The sequence below is a fragment of the Pseudomyrmex gracilis genome, unplaced genomic scaffold (genome assembly GCF_002006095.1).
Source record: "Pseudomyrmex gracilis isolate BER0280 unplaced genomic scaffold, ASM200609v1 scaffold_36, whole genome shotgun sequence".
In the NCBI taxonomy this organism is placed as follows: Eukaryota; Metazoa; Arthropoda; class Insecta; order Hymenoptera; family Formicidae; genus Pseudomyrmex; species Pseudomyrmex gracilis.
This window is the reverse complement of record NW_018020620.1, coordinates 444,853-467,634: the sequence shown is the minus strand read 5'-3', so window position 1 is coordinate 467,634 and position 22,782 is coordinate 444,853. Positions and strand designations below refer to the sequence as shown.

The window sequence follows — 22,782 nt, the reverse complement described above, 5'->3', positions numbered from 1 at the left end:
TTTTTTTTGTTTTTTTTTTGTTTTTCTTTTTTTTGACAAAATTACATTCCGCGCGAAGAGAATCTCTCTCCGCATTCCCATAGAGTTTTCTCTTCGTCGCGAACTACGCAAGATGTGTTGCGCGCGCGTATATATATATATATATATTTTAGTTCCATTTCTTGCGAACGAGATCATTGCCTACGCGATTTTCCTCTCACACGTGAATGGTAATATTACGTATCTCATAACGTTTAACGTGGTATCCACACGTCGTTTCGAAGACACGATACTCCCGCGGAAGATGGGGGGGTGTTGTACAAACGGAGAAATTAATCTCTCGCAGACGTTTAATAAGGAATTTTCGAGTTCACTACGTCGTAGGAGATGTATCTGGATTCGTGCGCGCGCGTAGAATTATATTCAGAAGGCGACTATCGCAAAACTGTCAATTAGTTAGTGGGAGATGTTGGGAGAGTTTCAATTTTGAATGAGAGAGAGAGCGTCCCTACGTTCGCGCGAGATCGCAACGGATTCGAGATCTCTTCGCGGGTCTCGCGCGTAATTGTGACCGCGGGAGACCTGAATTCTCACGACGAGAATTCTCAGACAAATAACCGCACGGGGTCGGGTTTTCACGTGAAACGGTAAATTCTTCAGTTGTCAAATTTCGGCTAACAATTGTTCGGCTTTTGTGTAAACATCGTGAACAAGATACTATTGGTCCGACGCGACCAATTGTATCACGCGGCACGTGATCACGTGAAAACTGAGCGGTTGAGTCTCCGGTTGGAAGTAGCAAAACTCACTGTTTTTGTTTCACGCGGACCTGATGTCGATTCGACAATGCCGCGTGAATGCCTTTCATTTCGACAAACGTTGTATTGCCCCGAAGATTGGTTTTGAAAACACCGCGGAATGCCACGCGCCAAATCTCTCCGTCGTATCTCTTTCTCAGAAACACTTGTTTCTCGTTTTGGTAGATCTTGCCCGTAATAGGACGCCGCGTTATTTTAATTAAAGGTGCAAGAAAATTCAAACGATTGCGCGCGCGCGCGCGCGCGCACGGAACAATTGTCGACGAGAGATTGCGCGCGCTCGTGACACGCACATCGCGACACGTCCGCGACTTTTTCTCCTTTGGATCGCGCGTTTATTTTTCTCCGATCTTGGGCGCTAATAAACGAGAAAAGAAATCACCTGACAATCGTGTCAATCAGTTGGAAAGTTGCCTCTGTTTGGCGCGTTGTCTTTCTTCGAAAAGAACCTGTGCGTGTTCGTGTGTGTGTGTGTGTGTGCGTACTCTATCGCTTATATTCTTTTATTGACTTACTTGTATCACGGACGCGCGCGTGTATATCGTCGCGGCGCGATACGTTGTATCTTTTCGCGGTGAGACACTTTCTGATAACAATCTGAAAGTACGAGACGGTCGCAAGAAATGTTTCGAACAAGCGGACGGTCTAGCCGAGAATTATGGGATCTTAACCCGATTTTGTTGCAAACAGAACCCGGACGATATGACAGAACCCGCGCGATTTATCTTCTTCGTCGCGCGATTACAATTCCGGCGCAATAAATTGTTAATCAAAGCACTTAATTGCGCTAATACAACTCGGGGAATTTCTCGGAGATCTAACGGGTCACTGGAACGAATCACCGCGGCTCGTGTGTTATTATCCTCCATTATACGTACGCGGATACCCTAGATGCGCGCCAATGTGCTCGCAATCGGGTTTATTATTAAACGGACGGCAGAAAATTAAGACGTCAAAAATGTGACGTCGAGATCTTTTTCGCTTATCGCCGTGCCGACGCACCTTGTCTCATTTTCACGGTCCTTTTCTCCTACGGTGTTTCTCTTTGTATCTTAAATGTGTACGCGCGTTAAATACACGCGTAAACGGCAATCTTCGATGCACCTGCCGCAGCATTCGACCGCGTTCGACCGCGGAACAGTACGCGGTGGTCACGAAATCACGTTTTCCCCACGCGTCGCACACATACGGGACTTGTGACAGTGATAATTTTTTTTTTTTTTTTTTATATATAGCGGCCATATTTTTGGACTTTAAAGGAGTGCCTGTCATCAGTGATTTGGGTGCGTGGAAGCGCCGGTTTTTATATAGCACGCGCGAGAGGAAGGTACACGCGGAAGAGAAGAGACAATCCCCAATTAAGGGCACATTTGTATACCTTAAGTGCATCGATATCGATGCATAAATCGCGCACCGCGCTCCACGATTTATAGCACCGCCGAATGTCGTAAAACGTTTTACCGCGAAAGATACGCGCGCGGTGCGGGGAGGGGGAGGGAGGAAGATACCTTCTCTCGTTCTTAGAATTCTCAATTGCGTACAGATATTTAACGATACGCACACGCGTTGCAACTTGTAGAAGATATATATCGTTGCGCGATAATAAATCTGTCGATTAAAAATAATGAGCGATATTAAAAAGCCCACGGTGACAAATCGTTATCTGGCGTGCACACGTGGAGTGATTATTATATATACAACAATATCTCTTTACATATCCGGTAAATATATCCTCCACGAAGCTCTCAAATCGTAAATAGCGTCGCGTCAATTGCGCGCGCAAATAAGCGATATGCGTTTAGTACATTTTAGGGGAAAAAAAAAAAAAAACAATTCTCCTCCTCTATCTTTGATTTTTCCCGCGCAAAGAACGCGTCTCTGTAGCGACGAAAAAAAAAAAAAAAACAACGACAGAAGCGCGTTTACTTTTTATATTGCTAAAAGTTGTCAAAGCGAAGTTGTTCCTTACCGGGCGAAGTCAACCATCCCCTCCGAAGCACGCAAAAGAGTTAAAATCCTTTACGCTCTGCGTCACAAAGAAGAGCAAGTTGTTGGTAACCCTTGCGAAAAGATGACTCGTGCGCGCGCGCGCGCGCGAACCCTCTCGCTCATATTCGTTTGCGTCGAAATGTGCACGCGCAGCTGACGAGATAGAGAAGGTATATTTTCCCTTTGTCGTAAATCTTCTTCGCTTGTTTCTCGCGCGCGCTCTTCAACGATCGTCGTTGAGTTACGTACGTCTCTGTATTCTCTTGATGTTCTTACGACCGTTTCGGTGTGTTAGAGGCTCGTAAATGTTCAAAATGAAATCCTTTAAAGCACGGGGCATATTCATTTTGTGCGTGGCAATTTGCATGTAAATTTCGCCGCGCGCTCGCAAGCGAAGATATCGTAATTTTCCGCGTCAAAAACACAGACGACGATTTTCACGCGCGAATCGTCGTCGCGCGATCGAAATGGTACGTGAAAAAAAAAAAAAAAAAAAAACTGACTGAACGCGAACTTTTGTTCTCACAAGATTCGAAAGAAATTGGACGAAATGCGCTCGCGTTTTTGCGATTTCAGACGCGAGATAGAACGTCGAATATCCGAAACAACAAAAACTTCGCGTTGCTCGATATAACTCCTTTCGACAATCGACAATTCGCTAATTGCCGATACGCGCGTTCGATATGTGTGTTGTAAGCAAGATTTATCTATGTCGAATCGGTGTTTTCCTCCGTGTAAGCTTTGTAGCTATCAAGCGGCCGCGTTTGAAATGTATCCGCGCGTGCACGCGTTATTTTTTCGTTCGCGCTTCTCGCTCGATTTGTCAAGGCGATATCACGGTTCGATATCACGAAACGCGCGTTATTGTTGATGCCCGCGGAGACATCGAATTTTTGCGAGACAGGTTGTTCTGTTAGCCGACAGAACACCGAGAGAGGTATAATATAATATACAATGCGAATGTTCGCGATCTGTCTCCGCGAGCTGCCGATCTCGCTCGCCTTGGCATGGAAAATGCTCGCGCGCGCGCGTGTGCCCTAATAGAGCGCTTTGTTCAAAACCGAACCTCAATTGTTACGGCCGGTTACACAGAGTTGAACAATTGTCCAGTCAGCTACGGGAGATTGTCTCGAAACGCGCTCGTCCACCGATCGCGAGCAAACCGAGATCTTATCTCTCCTCGGGACCCGGAGCGAAATGCAAATTGAAGTTTCCCCGCATGATATAATTGGTCCTCTTTAAAAGCGTTCATCTATCTGAGAGAATCGCTCGCGTATAGACGACGACGACGACGACGCGCCAATTGAGTTGCGGCGCGTCATTTTTATCGGATCCCGGAGTCATATAAATATTGAAACGTTCAATAATCATAACAACGTTTTCAACCTCAGCTCGCGACAAGTCGATTATCCCGTTTTCATTGCGTGTCGCGTTGTCATTTGTACAGTTAAGACTTCGTGCCGAAGTTGTACGTCTTATCGACAGCTCTGTAACACTTTAGAATGTAAATCACGCGATAGAGAGCGTAGATTACACACTTCGCGTTCTTATCTCAGTTAATTATTTGAGTTATATTCGCACAAACTAACATAGATTTTATGCGAATGGTGAGAGATGACTTTTGTTTTTTTTTTTTTTTTTTTTTTTAAAGAAGAGACAGTTTTACCGGTTTCTACGCGCACACGTGGCTTAAGCAGAGCCATTCGCAGATCGAATCATTGTGCGCGAGTCTGTCCGTGAGATCGTTCGAGAACTCCCGTCGTCGAATCTTTATATATATATATATATATATATATATGTATATTTCGACGAGATATTATAAATACAAAATATCAAAGTAATTCGGGATTTAATGTTCGTGGGTTCGGGGCCTATAAAACCGAGGATGCCGGAGAGTCGAGAAAAATAAAGTGAAACGGATATTCTTCCCGCGTTCACGATGGCTTTCACATTACGGCTTAAGAAACAACACGCCCACTTGACGATTACTTGAAAACGATCTCCCGTTCTCTCGTAACATTCTACAACCGATTCATTATCGAGATTAGTTTGAATTAAATCCCCAAGTCGTAAAGTCGAATACGACTAGAGAAGTAAGTAGGTGTATGTGTGTTTTTTTATATGTGACAAAATTGTTTTCGATCTTTTCTCTGCGCTGTATCTCTTCTGTACGTGTGTGTGTGTGTGAGTATGTGATGTGTAACAATTTCATTCGTTTAGGGTATAGATACGCGTGATATCTCGTGAAACAGATCGCATTTTTCGCGCGACGTGTTTCGCACGATCGCGAAACAACAAGAGAGATCTCAAGAAGAGATCGAAGATCCATAAACTTTCATACGCGCGTGCGCGCGCGTGTGTGCGTGTCGTAATTTAAAATCGCGTTCCAAATTTCTGTCTAACTTGATGCATCTCTACCTCTGCACGCGAGCGCGGAACGTTACATACCTGCAGCTGCTTATGCTATCGATGAAACGGTCATCGACCCAAACGGACAGGTATCCTCTCTCAGGCCCTAACAAGTTTGCTCCTCGGGTCTCAGAAAATGTCAACGAGAGCGTTGTCGTAGTGTCAACGGTGCGGATCGCGAGCGGTCATTCGCGCGAGGCTGTTCTCTCCACAAGCACCCGTTCTCTCATCCCCCTTTTTTCCGTTTTGCTCTTTGCCGAAGCCACGATCCTTTATAGCGGCGATCTGGCCCCTGGAATCTCGAGGCACTTATCGGTGAAGTTAATACAGGTGAACACAAGAGAGAAAGAGAGAGAGAAGAGAAAGAGAGAGAGAGAGAGAGAGAGAGAGAGATCGCGAACGTTCATCGTAGTCGCCGTTGTCGTAACGAAACAGGCTCCTCTCCTTTCGTCTTCGTCTTCTTTCTCTTTTTCTCTTTCTTCTTCTCTCTCTCTCTTTCTCTCTCTCTCTCTCTTTGAACGGTCGGTGTTTCTCGGATGTTCGGCGAAACACACCGACGGTTTCTCAACGAGGAGAGGTGACTCCCGATAGGTGGGAGGTCGGTATCATCGAAAGGGGTGACGGGGAAGGCGAGAGCGAAGAAGAAGAAGAAGAAGAAGGCAGGGCGGCGGTGGGCCTAATTAGTCAGGGATATATCTGGAATCTCATGGAGGCTGAGTTTTGTAGGCCTCCTTCTCAGTTTTATGTACGCAGGCGGATTTCTCTCATGGATTAGCATACAAATCGATTTAAACTCGAGATAAATAGCCACTCACAGGCTCCTCACACGGAGCCGACTTCGGGCATTATCTTGTCCACCGTCGAGATTAACGCTTAATGCTTTATACTTTACAGCCGGGGTGCATCCCTGCGCGCGCGCGCGCGCGCGCCTCCTGCGGGTACCACACTATATATATATACGTACGCTCGAGTAAGTACCTGCGTTTTGTCGTGACACCGTCAAGTGGCTCTTCATCTCGTCCTTCTCTCGTGCTTCGCGCCAGTGTTCTTTCGTTTACTCCCGGGTCGGCCGATCGGCCGACAAACTCGTTTCCGATTAATCGAAACGCGCCGGGTCATCGTTCGGCTCGATAACGGCCGCGCCGATCTAGCGCGGATCGTTTACACTTTACACCCCCGATAGATTTCACGGGAGTTAGCACCCGCGACGATATCAACGGCAATTTTAACGCTAATGAAATCGCTTCAAGTTATGCTGTTATTATGTTACGCGAAGTCACGCCTTGCTGCGTGTGTGTGTGTGTGTGTGCGCGTGTTGCACTGCATTTAACCAATAACACACACACACGTGCACGCTTGTTACATCGTCTGTTTCAACACGAAGGAGAAAAAAAAAGATTTACCACTGTATTAAAAATGTAATTAGAATTTTCCTCGCTGCTGAGACTTTTTGATAATTTCTTGTCGCGACATATTGCCCGCGAGATAGACGTTGATTTCTCTCAAGATATTCAATTTAACACATTTTACGATACTTTTATTGCTTGCTTCTGCGCGGAACCGTAACCGCTTCTAATCACTGCTGCGCGCTAATGATTAGATTAGCGTTTTATTCGATGTGCTCGAATTATATTATCTTCGCGTCTTCTTTCTTTCCCTATGAGAGAAAACACAATGTTGGCACTTCACTGTGCGTGCAAACAAGCCATAATGTCCGTAAGACCGGTAACGAGTACAAATGTTACACGACCGTAAAACATAATTGTGCGTTCCAGAAATGTGTTCGCACAGTTTTGAAAAATCAGCGGCAATTCGTATTTATGCATACACTGTGATACGTTTTTTTTTTTTTTATTACTCGATGAATTTTCGAGGTTTAACCTCGAAAAACCGATCAGAAAATGACAAATAATAATTATTCATTACGTATAAAATACATTATTCATTCACATGTAAAATACAAACGACGTAAACAAATTCTTTTTCGCAACCGATTTCTTCAAGAAATACGTTTGTGTTTTTTTTTTGACGAAACATTTCGATTATTATTCATGACAATCTAATATCCCGGATAATTATTAACAGGCTTAAATGAAAAACAACACGTGGAGAAATCGACTCTTTTAGTGTTGCTCATTATGTATATATACTTTACATTAATTTATTAATTTATATACTTTGTACTATCCTTGTATATCTCTTTATAGTTTTTACGAAACTTGTATGTTTTAGTTGCTATTACGCAAAGACTATGAACCAACTTATTTTTTATCGGTACCGGTCTCTATCATAAATTTCGTTATAAAATTCAGCGACACAGTTTGTTTTTTTTTGTTTTTTACAAATAATTTACGTCTAGTTGTGAACTTATTTTTAGTCAATATATCGTCACTTTAAAAAAAAAACGTATATTCTGTAAAGTGTTCACATATAAAATTGTGTGTGTGTGTGTGTGTATGAAAATTATCATAATTTAGTTAATTAGAAGAAATCATTGGAAAATGTAAACAAGAATTGGCTAAAGAGTCGACGATGATATCACGCTAAGTTGTGCTTACCCCGCCGTAACGAGGAGGGGAATTATTAAGCAATTATTATTCTGAGTATGTTAATAGAAGAAATTTTCACCGCATATGCACTACTATATGTACACACTCATCGTCGTATTATATACGTTCCATTGTTTATTCATTTCACCTCATCCTCTAACAAGGTTACAGCGAGCGCGAGAGAATAGCGTGAGCGTCCGTTAGCGTAGCGTTCAATTAGTGATTACTTTGTTCGCCGGGATTATCATCTCGCGTGTCCCAACGAAATAATTAACGGCCGACTTTTAGCGCCGCGGCGAGCCGTGATTCGGATCGCGCTGATTGATCTAACACGCGATCGCGTTACAAATACCGGTCGTGAATGATAACGGATTCGTTGCTCCATCTCTCGCGCGGGATATATATTGTACGAAATTTAATTGATTGAATTAATTATTGAATTTTTTTTTTTTTTTTTTTTTTATACAAAACTTTCTCTCTAACGTTGTGTCTCTGGATAGCCACAAGTCCGGTATAATAATGTCAGCTCCGTCCCCGATTGCTTGGTGAAGCGCGCGAAGCAGCCGGAAAGAGATGCGCAAGTGGGCCACTGTTGAAACGGATGAGCAGGTGAACGGGCGTAAATCAGGGTAGACTTAAGTCACGGCACAGAGAAGAAGAAGAAGAGAAGATGAGAGACCAAAAGAAGAAAGAGAGAGAAAGAGAGAGTAAAAGTCAGAGCTGAAGGAAGAACAAGAAGAAGGAACGTAAAGTTGAAGAAAGACACTGGAGACACGGTCGACAAAGTGAGAACGAGAGAGAGAAAGAGAGAGAGAGAGAGAGAGAGGACAGAATGGGGAGAAAAAGACCGACAGAAGCGGAGCGGTTCTTGCACGGCGCACGGAGAGGGCAGCGAGATTGGATGCGTCCGATGCTGGATCGAGCGACCAGCTGCTGTCACCGACCTGCCTGGTAGACAGCCAGATTATTGCCATCTCGAAGCCTCCATGGGCCATGGATACGCCACGCTATCTGTCTCCATAGTGGTCGATTTTGAAAAGACGAAGCGAGAATCGTTATTACGCTATCGGTCTCAAATTTTACGAGCGATCAAAGCCTCGGAGAATTGTATTAAATTATTAGACAAACTATAGAGCGCGAAGTCGGTCTTGTTCGCGGACGGCGAATTTGCTCGAACTAAAGCGCTTCTCGATTATTTACGAAAACTTTGTCATCTGTTCTAGCGTTTCAACGGTAAAATAAACATTGTACGTCATAACGCGGTTTAATAAATTCACGCGATCATAAAACCGCGCGGCGCGACATTGCCGATCGAATTGTCGATCGCCATTTGAACTCGCGGTATCTCACGCCGCAAACGACGTGGGATATTAAAGTTATGAGAAAGAGATGACTTTATACATATGTATAAAGTATGTATATAGTATATATATACATGTAGAATGATCGGAGGAGAGACGCTAGAGATCGATAGAAATCGTCCCGGTCAATAAATCTTCTTTACGCACGTATTCTCGGTTGTAACGCGCTTCGTCACGAGAATCACGTGTGATTGATAAGATGCGGTGCAAAAGTGTAATTTACGACATTGTTAGCACGTAATTTACTGGGAACTAAATTGCAAAAGAGAGAAGAAAGAGGCATCGAGACTGCGATATCTCTCAATTTGCATAAAGTGTGAAAAATCCTATAGCCAGTCGATTCTCTTGTCAAGTTTTACGTGCGGGCTTTTATTTCACATCGGTCTTCGGATCGAGAAAATGTCTCGAAAATAGCTCAAAATTTTCATCACAATGTTGAGTTCGATCAAGCAGCGCGCGCGTGTGTAAGAGAGAAAGAGAGAGGAGAGAGAGGAGAAGGATTTTTCGCTTGACGGAGTTTAATTCGGAAATTTACCGAACGTATAGCAAGAACGTGTTGCTCGAGTATGCAGCGAGTATACGTGACAGTGTTGGAATCGGTGCTAGGCGGCAAGGTGTTGAGGCTAAAGGGCTCGTATTTTTGTCGCGGCCGAGAGAGTTCGTCGTCGTCGTCGTCGTCGTCGGCGGCGCGGCGAGCCCCTTTTCGGCCACGGTGGCGATAAATCCGTATCTTTATGAAACGCCGTCGGACGTTGCTGCCTATAGTGGCTTCTTTTGTTCGGTTAAATGTTCCGTAGCTCCGGGCCGGCTGCTCTCGATCTCTCTTTCGCCTCCATCCGTCGTCGCTCTTGCATGCCGTTCCGTCGCCTTTTCTTGTATAGGCATTGTATTTGGGCCGCGCGATTTCTTCGACATTCATCTCGCGATCTTTCTTTTTTTTTTTTCGCGGCGCGACTTACAAAGCGCCAAAATTAGAATTAATTATTTCCCCGACGTCGCGCGCGCGCGCAACTTTCAAGAAAGAATAACGCAAACACTCAGCGATTTCTAGAGCGAGCGAGCGAGCGATTGACAGAAGAATATCGCGATTTTCATTTTAGAATCGCAGTGTCACTAAGAGAGTATTAGTATTCGGAGAAAGTGTATATTTTATGCGGCACTTAGAGTAGCTTCGAGAAACCTGCGTGTCCGCGCGGTCGGAAGCGTCGTGAGTGACGCTTTATAGCGGTACGTACGAGTCAGGTGTAAATCTGACTCACAACGATGCGCAATTATAACGCTCGAATGTATATTTGAGCGTTGTTAATTTCTTTTTCTATGGAAATGAAAGCAAAGTAATATGTATTAAAATTTTTGAATTTATATATATAGAAGGTATATATTAGGTTTGCCGGAAAGTTCTGTCCGTTTTTGGAATAAAACAAAATAAAAATTTTTCTTAATTTTTTTCAAAAATGGGATATACAAATTGCCCTCACGCTGGCAAGAAATCATTAATAATAATGGCAATTATATTATTTAATAAAGTTTATTGACGGTAAGAAAAATTTATATTTTGTTTTATTCTAAAAACGGACAGAACTTTTCGGTAGATCTAATACATATGTACAAGTAAAACTATTGTAAAAGAGAAGAAGGCAAAATTACATTGTTATCAAACTCTGTTCTCGATATGTTTTTGCTGCACACAAAAATGTCTCAGCAAAAACATATCGAGAACAAAAAACTTGAAATAATTACAGAACGTGTTATTGTTCGCACGTGTGTCTCGGTTTTGAGCATTTGCAGAAGCTGATTTATCAACGCATTCACATATTTTTTTTATCCACACACACATGTGAGGTTTCCTAACAATCCAATCTTATCGTGACGAAAGAGGAGGTTAGTCTCGCGAGGTTAGATGAAGACCAATATAAATTATCGCCTCGAATTTCGAAACACTCTTTACTTTTCCTCTCTTCCCCTCTTCTTTCCTTTCCCCCTTTCGTACTCCGTTCCTTTTATTCCGAGTCACGTTTGGTTGTTTCTCCAACAATCTGAGCGGGAATTTAACGCGTTACGATCGGAGGAGACAGAAACTCTCGTGAGAGGAGACGCGAGAAGAATGAAGGAGCGGCTTGTAATCAAAGAATGACGGTAATCACCGAAAATAATGTCCTAACATTTCGTAGACCTTTAAAGTCTACGTACGCGCCCCGAGCCGGTTCGTATAACTGTGAAGCGGCAGGCAATAAATTGTTGGCACCTACGCGCGCGAACGCTCGCTTCTTTTCTTTCCTTTTCTTTTTTTTTTTTTTTTATTTCGCCCTTCTCGAGACAATTTCCGTTCCGTGTGTTCTTCTCCGTGAGTTTCGTGTTGATCATCATTCGAGATATCCTTAAAACAATGAAGACGATATGTTTCATTGTTAACGCTCGCGTTTTTTGATGAGATTTTTATTCGAAATATTATTTGTGACAGATAAAGACTTTCCACCACAGAGTGATTTTTGTTTCACTCCGATCGCAAGAAATAACGAGAGAAACAACACAATTTCGATCGATGACAAGTGAAATATCGCGAAAACAACACAAGTCGCGAAGACAATCGCGATGAGGAAAAGAACACAAGTCGCGAAGACAATCGCGATGAGGAAAAGGATTGAAAAAGACGATCTGTCAATTCTTTGCGTTCGATATGCGGAAAGCATAATAATAATATATGATACAAGCGACAAACAATCGCGAGGTATTATAAGGCGTATACGATGTAACGTTTTTTCAAAAAACACAGAAATTTATGACACACAACTATGATAAATTATTTTATTCTTTTGGCTATGTGTGTGTGCTATTCTTTTCAAAGAACAGTGACAATATGTTACGCATATGAATGCGCGAAGAGCGGACAACGTAGGCGCGACGATGTTTTATTATCGATGAAAAATCACACACACCATACAAAACGTAATGTCTTAATGTCGCGAGCAAAACAAACTACAAAAAATAAAGTTACCTATAAAAGTTGAATCTGACTTGACAAATTACGCGGTTGAAAATAAATATTTAACTGTCAGTTCTCTGTGTCTCGTTATAATCTTCCGCGCAATTCTGCGAATAATAGCGCGGATACATTTTCATACGTGCTATATATCTTTCGCAAAAATCTATACAAAGATTTTAATGACTTAAAAGGACACGTATGATATAATGTATGCGCAAAAACAAAACCACATCTTTCCTCACACAGTTATGAGTTTTTAAACAGACATTTTGTAAAGAAAGTACAATATGGAAAATAATCTTTTGAATTTATTCTCCAAACAAGTCCTGTCGAAGTTTTAACGTGCTCGTTACATAATTATAATATATTCAACTCAAACCATTAAAATACAATGTTATTTAATTCGATGTTAAAATTTTTATTAAAAATTTTTATTAAAAATTTTTATTAAAAACAAACTCGATGAATTTAATTAAAACTTTGTTGTAAAACACCATCGATAAATTTAATTAAATACACCAATACGTCAGTAAGCAGATGATTTTTCATTTCTCATATTGCATCGGGGAAAAACAATCGGCAATATTAATGTTGAAAAACAAAGTTTGTTCTTGTTTGCGAATTGCGGCAAGAAAATACTAGTAATTATCCAAAGTCGTTGTCTGGAAAGGAAAGCAAATATTAGATCCTCGTCGCATCGCCGCCACTCGAGAGACGCAATTATCGAATATTTGTAAAAAGGAGAAATAGAGGAGGGGCAACAAAAAAAAAAAAGAAAGAGAAGACGCTGATGCGACCGATACCGTTAGCGCACAGCCTATAATAAAGTAAATAAAGAGTCCAACCGACGAGACTTGACTTTCTCGCAGAGGCGAATCACACTTTTATTTTCCTTCGTTCGATCGAGAGGGGACGAAAAAGAATCGCGCACCCTCAAACCAGTTCGGAGGCACCGGCACACCAGGCAGTTCTATTGGTTCTCCACTCGTTACGCACTATCATCCTCGATATCATTTGTTGATTATGTAATTGACAACCAACAAGTTCTTCGTTCTTTACTAATTTCATGCTACCTGTCGATTCATCGCATTCTACGATCTCTTTTTACACAGTCGCTCTTTCTCTCTGCATTATAATTATCGACAAATACAAATTGAAAGATAAAATCCTCGCGAACGTTTCTATATAGTTTTTGCGCAGCGGAATTCAAGAATAGAATTTCATTATCATTACGGCTGTTTTACTTCTTTTTGTTTTATTTCTACATAACAAATAAAATGCTATATTTAAGCGCGATTTTATATTAATGTTTCTCGTCTTGTCGAGTTGCGTTTTGTACGCGCACAAGAGAGAGAGAGAGAGATTGGATGCTTTTATTATAGAAATTACCACAATAATTAAGCTCGTTTTTATCGAACGCGCAATTGCCGTGAAATACTTCTCTCGATGTAGCTCAAATTTATAAGGAGGCAAAATGCACGGACGTTTATTACAAACATTACTCCGCTATGTTTCCGGTGAAAACGCGCGAGGCGGAAATGATTATTTCACAGGAGAGAGAGAGAGAGAGAGAAAGAAAAAGAGACGTCGCGCAAGAGATTCCTCCGTCTTGTAACGCGGCAACTTTTCACGAAACTATTAAGCATCTGCAATAAACGAAACGGGAACTCGGCATTCAGCCGCGGTCTATTAGTCGGGAAACTCTTAAATATAAACAATTTACCTCTCATTATGTAAAATGTATACAGAAATTAAATTGTCATAAAAAAATCGTATTAGATTTGTTTAATTTAATAAACTTTTACGTCTCTGATCATTTTTTTTTTTTTTTTTTTTTTTTTTTTTTTTTTTGCTTTTTTTCACAAAGATGCGAGTCGTCGCGATATGACGCGTATAATTCGTCGCGTCTGCTGCTGTTCGCGACGAAACGGGTCTTAATAATTCCGCACGCACACTGCGTCCGAGGAGAATATATATATATATATTGCGAATACAAAAAATAATAATACCGTACTATCAAAGTTGTCTGAACAGAATGTAACAGTTCGTCGATCAATGTATCATTGTACCGCGACACCTGTGCAAGCCGGCTCTCTTTCTCTCTGCGTTTCTCATCGAACAGGAGCTTGCGCATTAATGTCCTCGCGGTGTATCATTGTTCTCGTTAAATAGGGCGAGCGATTCTTATACGGCGCGATAATCACCGATGGGGGGGTGCATCTGCATACAAACTGGCGAAGGCGCGCGTGTGAGCGGAGCGTCCGGTGACAACAACGGGAAAAGAAGGGGATCAAGTCCGTAAATGTAAACTTGTACTGAGCGCCGCAAAAAACGCGCAACTTCTGCGTCGGTCGGACGAAGGGCCGTTTGTCTGGCTAGAAGCCGGAACAAGCTGTGTGGAGGCTCGTCTCTCCTTTCTCCCTCGCCTCGCTTCTCAGCCCGGTGTGTACGGCTCTTGTGCTCTGTGTTCCCCGATGCTCTCTTCTCCACCGCTGCGTGTGTGTAGTGTCTTTCCTCTCCCCTCTCGCCGCTCGTTCATCGTCCACTCGTGCGCCTCTCGTCTTCCGTCTCCGCGCTCTCTGCGCTCTCTTCCCTTGTCGCGCCCCCGCCAACCCCCCTGCGATCCCATGTCTATCACGTCTGTTTCGTTTCTTGTGCCGCTCGGTAAGCTCATCTCCATTCCGTCCACGCCGCCGCGCTCACCCTTTTTCTCGCGGCGACCGCCGCAATCCCGGAAAACGGGAGGCGTTCGCGCTCGCCTTCTGCGCGCAACTTCTGCCTCGCGCTCGTTTCGCTTAGCCACAGCCGACCAAACTTTCTCTGTGGTGAAATGCTCGGGTTTTTATTTTCTCCGAGAGAAACGTCCGTTTAGGGCACAAGCGCACACACACACACACACACACATGTATGTATCTCTTCATGTGTGTGATGACACGAAAAAAGGAAATTCAAAAACAAACTCACGAAAAGCCTTTTCTCGCGGGGGAAAATATGCGGAGCTGCGAGTGCAGTTCCGCCGCGGCGGAAAGTCAAATTACGCAAAGAAAAAACAAACAGAACAAAAATATATCTAAACTTGCGTCATTTCTACACTGCCATTTCTAAAAGAGCAGAATATGTATCATATCACGTGTGTGTTGTTGTAATAATAATATATATAGATATTAAAAAAATAAAAAATAATATTCCAAATTCTCTTTGTGATCTATTCGAAAAACTTAGCAAACCGTTTTTCTCAGCGAGGTTTTTCGAACCTCATTTCTTAAGCACGCGTGAATAATTAGCTCGAATAAGAAACGAGCGTGTTGTCAGCCTTTTCTCTTTACACGCTTTATTAACTCTCTAGTCTAGACATGCGAAGGAATACGAACAGAAGAGCTATTGTGCGCGTTGTTCGGCATTCATCTCGGTATATAGTAAGCTTTTGCGCGACTGGTCATTTATTCGCGCGCATTTTTGACTTGTAATTACGCGGTATAAGAAAATAACACGTTTCGATGCGCGACACAAACGTTCAAAGAGAGGCGTGTGTGACGTGATTTTTGTTGCTATCTAATTATTTTCTTTTCTTTTTTTTTTCTGTTTGTATATTCCATCTCAATTCTATAATATCACACCAATTGGTTTACAATTTCGGTTGATAATTTTTGGACAACACCGATCGATTCTTAGAGCGACGATCATCCGAGACGAGATTTATACATACATCGTTCGAGACGCGCGCGAATATGTATATTCGCTTAAATAAAATATATATCTCCCCCCGGTATCATCTTCCTTTCCATCGTCTCGCCCTTTCCCGCCACGCGTGGCGGCAGCAAATCCTTCTCTATTTTTCGCGTTGTACTTCTTCCGGCGGGAAGGCAGCAAAAGGCAGCTATGCAGTCGGTGGAGGAAGAGCATTCGGTGAATTGAATTATTTAAAGCCCGCGCAAGAACAGGCGTCTTTTATGAGTGGCTCTACACAATGGCGGCTTTGTGCCTCTCAGATACACGTGTTGCGTGCGCGTCGTTCACGTATACGCGGCGCGGCCACGTCGCCCGGCATGAATGTGCTAATAATGAAGGTAAATTTGTTCCGAGGAGTCATTAATTAAAGTATTTTGTAACAAGGCGACGTCCGCCGCCGCCGCATCGTCGCGGCCACTCACTCCCGCGCGCGCGAATGTCGGCTTTTCTTTCCACCCTTCGCGCGCGCGCGCACGTTACATCACGTATACAGGGTGACGTCCCCCGAGTTTGTCATTCGGAGGCGACCCGAAGTAACAACCCCCCTCTGGACACGTAGAAACAAACGAGTGGGAGACTCAAACGGCACACGGCAAACACATACGCGCACAATGCAATCGATGGTGACGTTTCTTTGGAAGAAAAGTTTATTCATTCGCACGCACGTGAATAAGTAAAGGGAAATAGAGTAACTATGTGAAACACACACACTCTGTATACACGCGTATAATATATGTTTATACGCTCGACGTCGATATGTATATATACATATATATATTGTATATATATATATATATATATATATATATATATATATGTATGTATGTATGTATATGTTTGCATATTCAGGCGAGAACGCGAACACACACAGAAGAGAGTCGGTGGCAAGAACGGCCGCGCGTATAAATAAAGGTGACGATCATAGAATTGCTAATGTTTCAAAGAGATATATTATTCTTTTCAGAAGATGACAGAGTATATACGCCTCGGCGCGAGACTTTTCAGAAGGTCGCACAAAATAGGGCGGGAAGCCTGAAAAAGGGGGTAAGAGAACGACGGAGGGACAAGGGGTGGTATATGACGCTGTGATGGTATGGGATGGCCGAGCTCTCGTATTTTCTCTTTGCGCGGACTTCATGGATCCGCGCGTGCACAAGTCCGCACAAGCGGAGAAAGAGAGAAAGAGAGAGAGAGAAGGTTCGCATTGCCATACATACTTACATATTACTTGCCCGAGACCCGCTCGTACATACAACGTCGAAACCACGCGCGCGCACACACACTTATACGCGCGCGCGCGCACGTGTACGCGTTAATACGCGAAAGTAGATACACAAACGGGTGGGTTTGCGTGAATACGTATACACATTATGTGTCTATACAAAATAAGCGACCACCAGTAATTCAAAGGCCCTATTCAAAGCTTCGTCTCCATTCTTGCTCTCGCGTTTGTAAACCATTTCATTTGCCCCTCGCCGGAACGTATACTAATAACTAATAAGGAACTGCTCCCGGACTTTTAACCACCAACAGCGGCGCCGTGAAGCTGCCTTCATTATACAGAAGAGCGACGCGCGCGCGAGCGCGAACGCGGCGCAACACCGGCTTTGATATTGTCTGAACTTGACTGAGAAAGCAATACGGACAATAAAGGGAAATGTATAAGAAGCTGATTCAAAGCGCGTAAGGCGCTATCCATCTGCCGCGTAATGTTTTTTATACGTAAAAAAGACGCATTTCTGACCGAATGGTTGAAAGACTGACAACGAAGCTATTTTAAACGTGACTGAATTAATCGTCCGTGAAGAAAAAAAAAAAAAAACAGAGAAAATGCTCTTCGTGAAATTTATATTCACAGGTTTATAGTCACAGCGTGTTATAAAATAAAACTCATCTTTGTAACAATTATTACTTTTATTTACATTTCTTTATGTTTCTTGATGACAATTAATTGCTGACTATTTATTAATTCTTTTTCTCGCGATTCGACAAATGTTTTGTGTAAAAAATGTATTGTATACATATTTTTTCTTATATATTTTTGTTTTGCAAAATATACGTTAAAATTGACATATTGCCGATGTTTTATTCATCGAACTATTAAATCTACACAATCTGCTGGTCGCATTTCTGGTTTAATTAATTTATAACACGTGATATTAATTATCCTCGCAAAAGGTGAGATTTATAGATAGTCGTATGTTTTTTTTAATTAAAATTGAAATAAAATCGTAGAATGAGATGCGCCTCACACTTTCCCGTGCTTCACTTGGAGATGCTTTTCTCTCCGTTAAATATCAAATGTACATCTGCGTATATTCCGCCGTAAACAAAGCCGTAGGCATCGTAACCTGAAGTCGAGTCACGCTGATATGTGCGAGAGTTACGTCATCTGCGACGTCAGGTGAAGACACGGTTGGGATCAGCCGAAGGTGTCCTTGATGGACACCTGTCGGGACGCCCCGTCGACGGGACGATTATCGAATGACGAGAGAGAGAGAGAGAGAGAGAGAGCGGGCGCAGTTTATACGAAGGCGGGGTTGGAGGAGCTGATGTTACGGGCGGGTTGAGAGGGAAAGGGAGGAAGAATCAACCCTCTTGCACTCGAAGGTCGATAAAATTTCAGTCCCGGCCGAGAGAAGATCGGCCGATAAATTGACGAAGGGCGAATGCGCCGGAGGCTCCCTACTCAAACCCTCCCCCCTGCCGCTAATCTACCCCCCGTATGTCCCTTCGCCCGCCTTCGACCCCTCGCAAAACGCGCAGTAAGCCTCCGGACCGACTAGATTGACGTCAGACAGAGGAAACAGCCTCGTGCCTAGTGATTGTCATTTTCCGGCCTGCATCCGGACTGCATGCTTTTTCTCCATTCGCGCCTCTTTTTCTCGCGCCTGTTCGTTATTATTTTTTTTTCTTTTTCTTTTTTTTTTTACGATTAAGCGCGCGCCTTCGTCTGCACGCCCGTTTCGGAATCGATTCGCCATCTCACCTCGTAGAGATTGTTCTTGTTCTTTTTCGAGTCGCGAAAATTGAATTAAACTAATGTCACTTCAGTCGCAATTTTCGCAAGACGTTCCAAAATTTACTCGCGCGATGAATAGAACGCGTCTTTGTTCCTTCTGCGAGTCATGGATTTTTACTTACCGAGAGAGAAACAAATCCACCAAGAGAGATTTTTAGGGTGCTAAAAATATATTTCGTTATAATCTGTACGCGGTCACAGAAGAAAGAAAAAGAATACGGGGGGAGAAGAGAGACAAAGAGAAAAAGAGAGAAAGACTTTCACATCGCAAAAAAAAAAAAAAAGAGAGAATAATCTTCTCTCGACCGGGCGTTTGTTGTCTTCTCATGGTGAAGAGGAGCACGCGGTTGATCTCAATGGATGCTCGATTCCATAAATAAACCCTCGCAACAAGGATTAGCTCCCCTTTCGCGTCCGGTTCATTGTAAATTAATTACCTGGAAATGAGAAATCTCCGGTATACATTTTTCTTCGGCATTCCGTTCTCGGGCATTCAGCGAACGATAAAAAAAAAAAAAAAAAGAACCGTTCTTTGAGTTCTTCTTCTCACGTGTCTCGATCGCTTTCTCGATCGATATAACGTCGGAATATACAGCGTCGTGCGTTAAAATCGAACGCTTGGCTACGGGCAACTAAATCCGGACGTGTTTTCCGGACTTGTTGACACGTGAGGCACATGTGTTAAGATAAAATGATATCTTTGCGTTGCAAACAGCGCCTCAAAGTCCGCCAACCTTTGCGATCAACTAACGATCTAAGAATTTATCTTTCTGATTGAGTCAACACAACGCATCATATCCGACACATCGATCTAATCCGTTCGTTTCTGGTGTGATGAATGATTTTTTTTTATTATACACAGTACGCGCAGTGTCATCTTGACCGACATTCCGGAAAGACGGAACTAAGAATAGAGATAAGAGAAATGGCAAAGAAAACGCGCGTTTACGCGCATTACATGCCAACGCAAAAAAAAAAAAAAAATTGGCAAAAAACAAAAATTGGCGAGGTTCCTCTAATTGAATTAGAAAACAATTGTTACCCGTTTTGCGCGCGTGTGTGACGCGATTTGCGGAGAAGTATCTTTCGCGCGCGTTTTCAACGCGCATATCGGCGCCTACGCAACTGCCGCACGGTGGAATTTTCACCTGCTCAAACAGTGCCCGGGCTGTCAAGCTCGCCGTGTCATTGTGTTTGCATTATTATGTTAATCACAACGTACGGCAATAACAATGCGTCAACCTCGATTTAGGAAGCGACTCGAAAAGGAACATATAGCTGAACAAATATTAACTGAGCAAATCATTAGTTTCCTCCCCGCGACCGTCTCCTTTTATGTTGGACGGCGTTTGTTCGAGGAGAGACTCAGAAGTACACACACACACGTAAAACGCCGAGGAAATACATCGATTACGAGAGACTCGCGAAGTAGCTGGCCCCATAATTTGCAAATTCGAGCCTAGCTATTTGCGATTTTGTCGAGTGCTGCACGCAGAGGCGGAAACGCGAATAATTCACGGAGAACTTATTGCGAAACTTACGTGCTGTGTGTAACGTGTGTGTAACTTGCAAATTTTTTACTTTCGCGCGTACACCGCGCGTCGAACACAATAAATATTTGAAAAAAACACGGAAAACACGGAATCACAAAACATCGTGAGAAGGATGATTTTAACCTTATCCGTTTGTTTCCTGTTTGCTGCTTAAAACTCAGTTGCGGAAATAGAGAGTCGAAGAAAATTTGTGCTGTTGCACTTTCGTGTAAAAAAGAAACTTTGAAAATAATGATAAAATTATCGTCCGCGAATTCTGTGACATGATATATATACATATTTTTTTTTGTTCTCGAAGAAATCGCACGTGACTAAAAAAGCGCCGTGCGATACAATTAAACGGGAACGAAGTCGAGTTTTTAACGGAAACAAGAACCACACGCATCAACAGTGAAATGGTCCTCGATGCACTAATGACGGGTCGCGGCACGCGTCGTCAATACGCTTCGTGAAAAAAAAAAAAGAAAAAGAAAAACGATACCGATCGTCAATCGATGCGAAACGTGTGCTTTAGAAACTCCTGGCGCTAATCACGTTAGCACAGCGCCGTTGCTCGAGTAGTATTCCGGGCCGAATAGAAGAGTCGAAAAGTGCGCTTGGCGGTGGCCACTCGTCGGCGCGCAAAAGCCACCCCTAATACACTACTCGGCCACGAGTCGACAATGCCAGTGAGTTCTCATCGGCCTTCGTTTTGAAGATTGAAGCTGCTGTGAAAAAAAAAAAAAATGAACGAACTGCCGGTCTGAGCTCGCAAATTTTGAAAGAAAACACGTACATTTTTTTGAAAATCCAAAATGAGGAAAGATGTGAATTGAAACACGATAGATCTGATAAACATCTAATGACAAAAATATATATATATATATATTATACACGTTAATTTATTTTAAAATAATTTTCATTATAAATTTCATTTCATCTGAGTAATGTGTCATCGCTATGTCAGAAAATCTGAAATCAGTTTTATTGTAAAAAATACAGAGGCACAATTTAACCCTTGCCTTTCGTAAACCCCCAATTTGAATGTCACCGGTCGGACCTTCATACTTTTCATTCTAACGAATCGTCCGTTCTTCACAGGATCCTCCTTCTCTTTCCGCTCTCGCTCCGCCGACGTCCGCGACGACGTGTAACGCAATTACGATTGTTGTTTGAATGAACAATCAAGCGCCCTCGAGGCGCGCCCCCAATCATTCAATTTCTGTTCAATCGACTTCTTTGCTGTCGCGCGCGCGCGCGGCAGCTGATTCCCCTTTCTTTCTCTTGAGAATCATCGTCGCGTCGGAAAGAGAAGAGAACGAGAAAGAGAAAGAAAAAAGAAAAGGGGGGGATTGGGGGCACATTGAAGGATAAAAACAGAACGAGCGCGACGAATCGCGCTCTCGATCGTGGGAGTAAGGGAAAGAAAAGACCGGGGAGGGGTGGTGAGAGAGGGTGCGGACGCCGCGATTATTGTCGCTTTTCCGACCGACAAAGTAACTGCGTCAGAGTACTTCTTATTTCCTGCCGCTGACAGGGCGCGTATTACGAAGAAAAGAAAGCTAATAACAGCTACTGCGCACTACCGTCGTGCGGGCGCTACCTGCGTTGACGGGCGCGCCTCGCAAACCCGTCCCCGGGTTAACATCGGCCCGTCCTCCCCGCGATCTCTTGGCCTACGTTATTGATTTGTGTCGGTGGAATCGAGTACACGCGCGTGTATAGCGGGGACAAGTCTGCGAAACCCGGTTATTAGTTCCCTGCGGGAGAGCGAATCTCTTCTCCCTCTCTCTCTGTCTCTTTCTCTTTCTCTCTCTTGCTATCTTTTGTTTTTCTCCTCGGTTCCTAAAATTACCGTAAAAATATTTTAATTAACGGGAGAAAGTTGAGCGCGAGAAGACTCGAGGTCGTCTATTATTTCATCCGTGACGTCACTGGTGCTAACACGAGCGTGACGTCAAAAAGTCGCCAATGGGCCTGCTGTTTGCGCACGCGGCGATGCCGATATGACCAGCCGCGGCGAGGAAACGCGCGATTAACGAGCTCGGCTTGTTGTAAAAGGACTTTCGCGATCGTAATGCCCCGCGCCAGTCATATCTCGATGAAATGCGATGGATATTTATGGGCGCGACGAGCGGGACGCGCGAGATATAAATCCCGAGGTTTAAACTTCTCGCACGGACGGATCGTGTGCGAACACAAGGCGCGGAATGTGAAAATCGCGAGATTCGCGCTACGTTCGCGCTTAACTTTCCGTGATTCGTCCTCAAATAGGTCTTTATATCAAAATATATTCCCATTTGCTCTCGCGCGAGCTTCACAATATCGGCGCTAGTCATCGTTCCGCGATATATCAAATTAAGTTTAACGGTACAACTTTGTTGTCCGGAAATCCGAAAGTTGTCATCGTG

At 43.3% G+C, this 22,782-nt stretch overlaps 1 protein-coding gene across 1 annotated transcript in view; it reads left to right on the top strand.

Moving 5' to 3' along the window:
- The window catches only part of LOC109852819 (transcription factor SOX-5), a 134,832-nt gene that overhangs the window by 1,893 nt on the left and 110,157 nt on the right, over window positions 1-22,782 (top strand). The gene's annotated exons all lie outside the window — the stretch shown is intronic.